This window comes from Chrysemys picta, chromosome 8 (genome assembly GCF_011386835.1).
Source record: "Chrysemys picta bellii isolate R12L10 chromosome 8, ASM1138683v2, whole genome shotgun sequence".
Classification (NCBI taxonomy): Eukaryota; Metazoa; Chordata; order Testudines; family Emydidae; genus Chrysemys; species Chrysemys picta.
Genome location: NC_088798.1, coordinates 91,628,554 through 91,636,050, shown reverse-complemented (window position 1 = coordinate 91,636,050; position 7,497 = coordinate 91,628,554). Strand labels below are relative to the sequence as shown.

The 7,497-nt window shown below is 44.3% G+C and overlaps 1 long non-coding RNA gene across 1 annotated transcript; it reads left to right on the top strand.

Moving 5' to 3' along the window:
* The first annotated feature begins 678 nt into the window (after window positions 1-678).
* LOC135973181 (uncharacterized) lies at window positions 679-3,536 on the top strand. The gene is made up of 2 exons (XR_010589886.1): window positions 679-1,976; window positions 2,960-3,536. It is a non-coding gene; the product is annotated as an uncharacterized LOC135973181 (long non-coding RNA).
* Window positions 3,537-7,497: the final 3,961 nt, after the last annotated feature.

Below are 7,497 nucleotides of genomic sequence, written 5' to 3'. Positions count from 1 at the left end.
TTATAGGGGAACTGGAGAGAGGTATGCTATAGAATTCAAAATCAAATTTCAGCACAGCCATGGAGGAAAGGAGCAAATATACAGGAAAAGTGGGAAATACCCACCAAAAGAGAAATACAAATTGTGAACAAAATTAATTTTCCCAAACAAACTTGATGATCAGCTGCAGCTTAGAGATGTTGCCCTTTACTGTACTTAAATGATGCTTAGGGAGAGCTGAAAAATCACTGATTATCTAGATTTATTGTCCCCCAAAACAATCAATTCCACAACACATTCTGCAGGTCAGTTCACAGCAGCCATAGCCAGGAGAGTTGCACACACACTCCACCCTTGGCTGAATCCTTCTATCAGTCTTGATAACTGATAGAACCACAAAGAGAAATAAGCGTGGTTTAACAGCATTTGATGCTTTCTGGGCAGCTAGTGGTGGCTGGGCAAGACCCTACTTCTTTTAGCAGGGGCAGTAAAGGGAAAGGAAAACAAGAAATACAAAGGAAGAGAGACTGAAAAGAAGCAGATTCCCCCTTTTCCTATGATGAGTTGCTTTCCTTTGAATATACCATTATCTGACCTGCAGGCAGGGCAAGTGCTATGCTTTGGGGAGTGTCAGTGATACTAGTGATTATAACTTGCATAACTAACCAAAGCAAAGTGATTTTACATTTTTTTTTCCAGGCAGCAACAGGTCTGAAATCTTGTCTTGTTTTGACTGCCATATGAGCAATAATAGATCCAGCCACAATTATGGAAAATCTTCAGCAACAAATTATTAGGATTTTGCTGGTGACCTGTTGGGAAAATCTTGCAGGATAAAGACTTAGCTCTGTGAAATATAAATAAAAATGGCCATGGACCTACCTAAGCAAAGTGGAAGATGTTGCTCTCCAACACTGCACTTCCTCTGTGAATATCAGACACAAAGTTATGAGTGTGACAGAATATATGGAAAAATTCAGACGATCTTGTACAGTTGATCAGTCATCAGACTCAAAATACTCTTCATCTAGTCTACCAACATTACCAATAATATATTGTGTTGTTTCCAAGCCTCGGAAGAAGACACCTAGGCCAGCTCTACACTAGAAAAAGCTTGCTGATATAGCTATACTGGCATAGCTAAATTGGCAAACTCTCTTTGGCCTGGTCTACACTATGAGTTTAGTTCGAATTTAGCAGCATTAAATCGAATTAACTCTGCACCCGTCCACACAACGAAGCCATTTATTTTGAAATAAAGAGCTCTTAAAATCGATTTCTGTACTCCTCCCCGATGAGGTGGAGGAGAACAGAAGTGCACCATTGTGACAGCTCTGGACAGCAATCTGAACTCAGATGCAATGGCCAGGTACACAGGAAAAGCCCCGCGAACTTTTGAATTACATTTCCTGTTTGCCCAGCGTGGAGAGCACAGGTGACCATGCAGAGCTCATCAGCACAGGTAGCCATGCAGTCCGAGAATTGAAAAAGAGCACCAGCATAGACCGTACAGGAGGTACTGGATCTGATCGCTATATGGGGAGAGGATTCCGTGCTAGCAGAACTACGTTCCAAAAGACAAAATGCCAAAACTTTTGAAAAAATCTCCAAGGGCATGATGGAGAGAGGCCACAATAGGGACTTACTACAGTGCCGCGTGAAAGTTAAGGAGCTCAGACAAGCCTATCAAAAAACAAAGGAGGCAAACGGTCGCTCCGGGTCAGAGCCGCGGACATGCCACTTCTATGCTGAGCTGCATGCAGTTCTAGGGGGGGCCACCACCACTACCCCACCTCTGACCATGGATTCCGAGCAGGGGGTAATCTCAGCCATGCCTGAGGATTCTGCGGACGGGGAAGATGAGGAGGAGGAGGATGACGACGAGCTTGCGGAGAGCACACAGCACTCCGTTCTCCCCAACAGCCAGGATCTTTTTCTCAGCCTGACTGAAGTACCCTCCCAACCCCCAGACAATGAGGCCATGGAAGGGACCTCTGGTGAGTGTACCTTTGTAAATATAAAACATGGTTTAAAAGCAAGCGGTTTTTAACGATTAATTTGCCCTGAGGACTTGGGATGCATTCGCGGCCAGTATGGCTACTGGAAAAGTCTGTTAACATGTCTGGGGATGGAGAGGAAATCCTCCAGGGACATCTCCATGAAGCTCTCCTGGAGGTACTCCAAAAGCCTTTCCACAAGGTTTCTGGGCAGTGCAGCCTTATTCCGTCCACCATGGTAGGAGACTTGACCACGCCATGCTAGTAGCAAGAAATCTGGTATCATTGCATGACAAAGCCTGGCAGCGTATGGTCCCGGTGTTTGCTGGCATTCAAGCAACATCCGTTCTTTATCTCGCTGTGTTATCCTCAGGAGAGTGCTATCGTTCATGGTAAGCTGGTTGAAATACAGGAATTTAATTAAGGAGACAGAGGTGGCCATTCCTACTGGGCTGTTTGCCTATGGCTGAAAAGAAATCCTTCCCTGCAGTTAGCCAAACGGGGGGGGGGGGGGGGGAAGGTAATCATTGGCGCTGAGCTTTTCGCATTTGGCTAGCAGGGATCTTCCCTGATACCAGCCACGCAGTGGGGGGAGGGGTAAAGCAATCATCACAGAGAATTGGAAAGGGTGGGGGGTTAGTTTGCTTTCTGCTGCTGCACGTTAACAGGAAAACCGCAGCACTCAACGGGCTTTGCTTGGTATGTGGGAAAGGAGGGCGCTGCTTTAAGGCTGCAGAAGCCGAAAGACAATGGCTTACCATGGCTGCATGCAAGCCAAATTCTGTTGCCTGGACCTGCGTCTGTGATCTCTAAACACCAAAGCCGCAGGCACTCAATATTAAGATGCAAAATGCGACCTTGTACCGAAATCACATGTGCTATGTAATGTGAATAGTGTTGTTCACCATGAAAGAGTATAAGCATTGTTCTGTAAAATGTATCTTTTAAAATACTTCTCTCCCTTTTTTCCCTCCCTCCCGCAGCTGCAAATTTTTCAAGCCTCTCTCCTCCGTCCCAAAGGCTATCTCAGATAAGGCGGTGAAAAAAAAGGATGCGAGACGAAATGTTCTCTGAAATCATGGAATCCACCCGCAATGAAAGAGCTCATCTGAATGAGTGGAAGGACACGATATCAAAGTACAGGAAAGATGCCAGTGAACGTGAGGCCATGAGGGACGCTCAAGATGAGAGGTGGCAGACTGCAACGCTGGGGCTGCTGCATGATCAAACAGACATGCTCCAGCGTCTGGTGGAGCTTCAGGAATGGCAGCAGGATCACAGAGTGCCACTGCAGCTGCTGTATAACCTCCCTCCCCCCTCACCATGTTCCATAGCCTCCTCACCCAGACGTGTAAGAACACGGGGGGGGGGGAGGAGGGAGGCTCTGTACACCCTTCCACTCCACCCCAGTGGACGCCCAAGCAAAAGGCTGTCATTACTTTGAACTTTTTTAGTGGCCTTTTCCTTCCCTCCTATCCTCCTCCCAAACCCCACCCGGGCTACCTTGTCAGTTCTCTCCCTATGTTTATAATCAATTAATAAAGAATACATGATTTTTAAACAATAGTGACTTTATTTCCTTTGAAAGCAAGCTGTGATCGAAGGGCAGAGGGTGGTTTGCTTACAGGGAATGAGTCAATCAAGGGGGCAGGTTTTCAACAAACAGAACTTTCACACCGTAGCCTGGCCAGTCATGAAACTGGTTTTCAAAGCTTCTCTGATGCACAGCACTTCCTGGTGTGCTCTTCTAATCGCCCTGGTGTCTGGCTGCACGTAATCAACGGCCAGGCGATTTGCCTCAGCCTCCCACCTTGCCATAAAGGTCTCCCCCTTACTCTCACAGAGATTGTGGAGCACACAGCAAGCAGCAATAACAATGGGAATATTGGTTTGACTGAGGTCTGAGCGAGTCAGTAACGTACACCAGTGACCCTTTAAATGTCCAAATGCATATTCTACCACCATTCTGCACTTGCTCAGCCTGTAGTTGAACAGCTCTTGACTACTGTCCAGGCTGCCTGAGCCATGGCATTAAGGGGTATGCTAGGTCCCCAAGGATAACTATAGGCATTTCAACATCCCCAATGGTTATTTTCTGGTCTGGGAAGTAAATCCCTTGCTGCAGCCGTTTAAACAGATTAGCATTCCTGAAGACGCGAGCGTCATGAACCCTTCCCGGCCAGCCCACATTGATGTTTGTGAAATGTACCTTGTGATCCACCAGTGTTTGCAGCACCATTGAGAAGTACCCCTTATGGTTTATGTACTGGCTACCCTAGTGCTCCGGTGCCAAGATAGGGATATGGGTTCCATCTATAGCCCCACCACAGTTAGGGAATCCCATTGCAGCAAAGCCATCCACTATGACCTGCACATTTCCCAGAGTCACTATCTTTCGTAGCAACAGCTCAGTGATTGCTTTGGCTACTTGCATCACAGCAGCCCCCACAATAGATTTGCCCACTCCAAATTGATTCCCGACTGACCAGTAGCTGTCTGGCATTGCAAGCTTCCACAGGGCTATTGGCACTCGCTTCTCAACTGTGAGGGCTGCTCTCATCTTGGTATTCTGGCGCTTCAAGGCAGGGGAAAGCAAGTCACAAAGTTCCATGAAAGTGCCCTTACGCATGCGAAAGTTTTGCAGCCACTGGGAATTGTCCCACACCTGCAACACTATGCGGTCCCACCAGTCTGTGCTTGTTTCCCGGGTCCAGAATTGCCGTTCCACGGCTAGAACCTGCCCCATTAACAGCATGATCTCCAAAGCGCTGGGGCCCGCGGTTTGATAGAATTCCATGTCCATGTCCTCATCAATCTCGTTGCCGCGCTGCCGTAGCCTACTCCTCATTGCCTGGTTTTGCAAGTTCTGGTTCAGCATAAACTGCATGATAATGCGCGAGGTGTTTACAATGTTCATGACTGCTGTCTTGAGCTGAGCAGGCTCCATGCTTGCCGCGGTATGGCGTCTGCACTATTCACCCAGGAAAAAGGCGCGAAAAGGTTGTCTGCCGTTGCTTTCCCAGAGGGAGGGGGAGGATGTACCCAGAACCACCTGTGACAATGTTTTTGGCCCTATCATGCATTGGGATCTCAATCCAGAATTCCAATGGGTGGAGGAGACTGCGGGAACTATGGGATAGCTACCCAGGGCAACGCTCCTGAAGTCGACACTAGTGTTGGTACATGGACGCACACTACCAAATTAATGTGCTTAGTGTGGCCGCATACACTCGACTTTATACAATCAGTTGCCAAAAATCGAATTCTGTACATTCGGATTAATCCCGTAGTGTAGACGTACCCTTAGAGTAGTTGCAGCTTATACCAGCAAAATAAGCTACATTGACAAAAACAATTTTTTTGCCTAAATAACTGTCTGAAATATGGGAAGGATGGGAACACACCCCTAGCCAATGTTACTATACCAGCAAAAGTTTCTTGTGTAGACCTTGCCTTATTCATATTTGTATTACATTGTAATAAATCCACAACTAGGAACATCAGAGATATCACCACCCGGAACGGTATGATGACAGGAGGACTGGAACCAAAAGTGCATGTTCTTACTATTTAAGCCAAAGGAAAAACTATTAGTTGTCAGTAGCGTAGGACCCATAACACAGAGATCATTTCTGATTCCTGCCTTTATAAAGCAGTGATATACATACATTTTAAGCAGTTCATTGTATTATTTCTAGCTGCACTTCTCTTTTTATGCCTTTCAACTATGCATTTTCTTGGTATTGTTAACTGTGATATATTATAACTGACAGCAAGTCAGAAAACTCCATTTGTCACCTGTGTTCGAGAGTTATTTAGCATGCTGAATCTGGATTTATAGTACTTTAGATCAGCCAATTAAATTATTTGGCTAGCATACCCTTCTAACCCCGCATTTAGTAGACAAGAGCTTTCAACTGATTCAAAGCTATATGTGACAGGAAGTTCTGAATAAAAAAATTGCCATTTATAGAATTGGATGAGTGAGAAAGGAGAAATATTTTAATACTATGTGTGACAGATTTTTTAAAATCTCAGATGTACTTTAAAAGGTCTGAACTGCTTATCTCTAGCTGTTGCAGAAGCTTGACTTTTTTTTGGCTTGATCCTCACCCCTGTGATGCCTTTAGCCTTACCTGGGGCTAGATTTTCAAATGAGCTCAGCCCCCAACAACTCCCATAATGATAGTCATAGCTGGATTTTTCAAGAATTCAGCACTAGAGCTGGTTGGGAATTTTTCAATTTTTCCCCCCAAAATGGTAATTTGTCAAAATTTAAACAGTTCATGGGAAAGCAGTTGTTTCAACAAATTTCTGAACTAAAAAAAAAATTCTTTTAAGTTTTCAAATTGTCAAAACATCCCATTTTGATATGTTTGGAATGAAAACTTTTGCTTTTTCAGTTAATTTATACAAAAACGTTAAAAATGTTAAAATCGAGATGAAATGCTTTGAAATTATTGAAACAAAATGTTTCAGTTGAGCAGAACTGAAATATTTTTTGGTTTGTGGGTTTGCAATTTTTTTCCCCCTTGATTCAGGATTAGAATTTTTTGTCAAATTCTCAAATTCTTATGGGATGGGAAAACCATTTCCCCTCCAGGCCTATTCAGCACCCAATATGCTGTGCTCTTTTAAAAATGCAGCCACTTATTTTGATGCCTCTCTGAGAGGTGAGCTCTTTTGAAAATGGGCCTAATAATCTTGGTGCATAATCTTGTACTTGACAAGAGTTACCATATTGCATTGTGTACAAACAAAAATGTTCTGCTAGTAAAAAAGCCACTGTTGGCTGCATGTTTAATTTAGAATTTATGTGCTTTTAATCAGCCATGATAATACAATAACTCTTGTCATGTACAAGAGGTGAGAGTGGAGTGTTGTCCATATGTAGAGAACAAATTCATATTAACCACAACACTACATATGCCAAGCCTGGCCAAACCTTTTGGCTAACGATCTGGGGATTGCTGAGCTGCCAATATGGAAGACATATGTTCTTCAGGACATACATGATGATGTTTTTCATCATACTACTTCCTCTCAAGCTAGTTTATTGAGTGAAGTAGCGTTACAGAGCTTGCTTGTCTGGATGGAACAAATGTGGGTCATAAATGAAATTTGTGTAGTTCTTGATATGATCCGTGTCATTCTGGACTGCACTGCTGAATGGATTATATTCAGTGACTTTAAAAAACAAAAGACAATGGATAGACCTGCAATTCAGTATTAATTTGCACAGAGAAGTTAACGTAACCTATAGGTTACATGGAGAATACAGTTTACCCAGTGTAACATTACTGAGCTCCTTTTGTTTTATGATTGCACGGGTATTCTGAAGGGGCAGGACTGGTAGCACACAACCTGAGTTAGAGGGCCATGCTGACAGCCACACACACACCCTGAGTTCAGTAGGATTTGCCCTGACAAGAGATCCTCACTAGGGGCAGAAGGTTAACTTTTCATTGTTCTTTACTGTAGGTGGCAGGAGTATGTATTGTGAGAAGTTGGAGGATGGGGA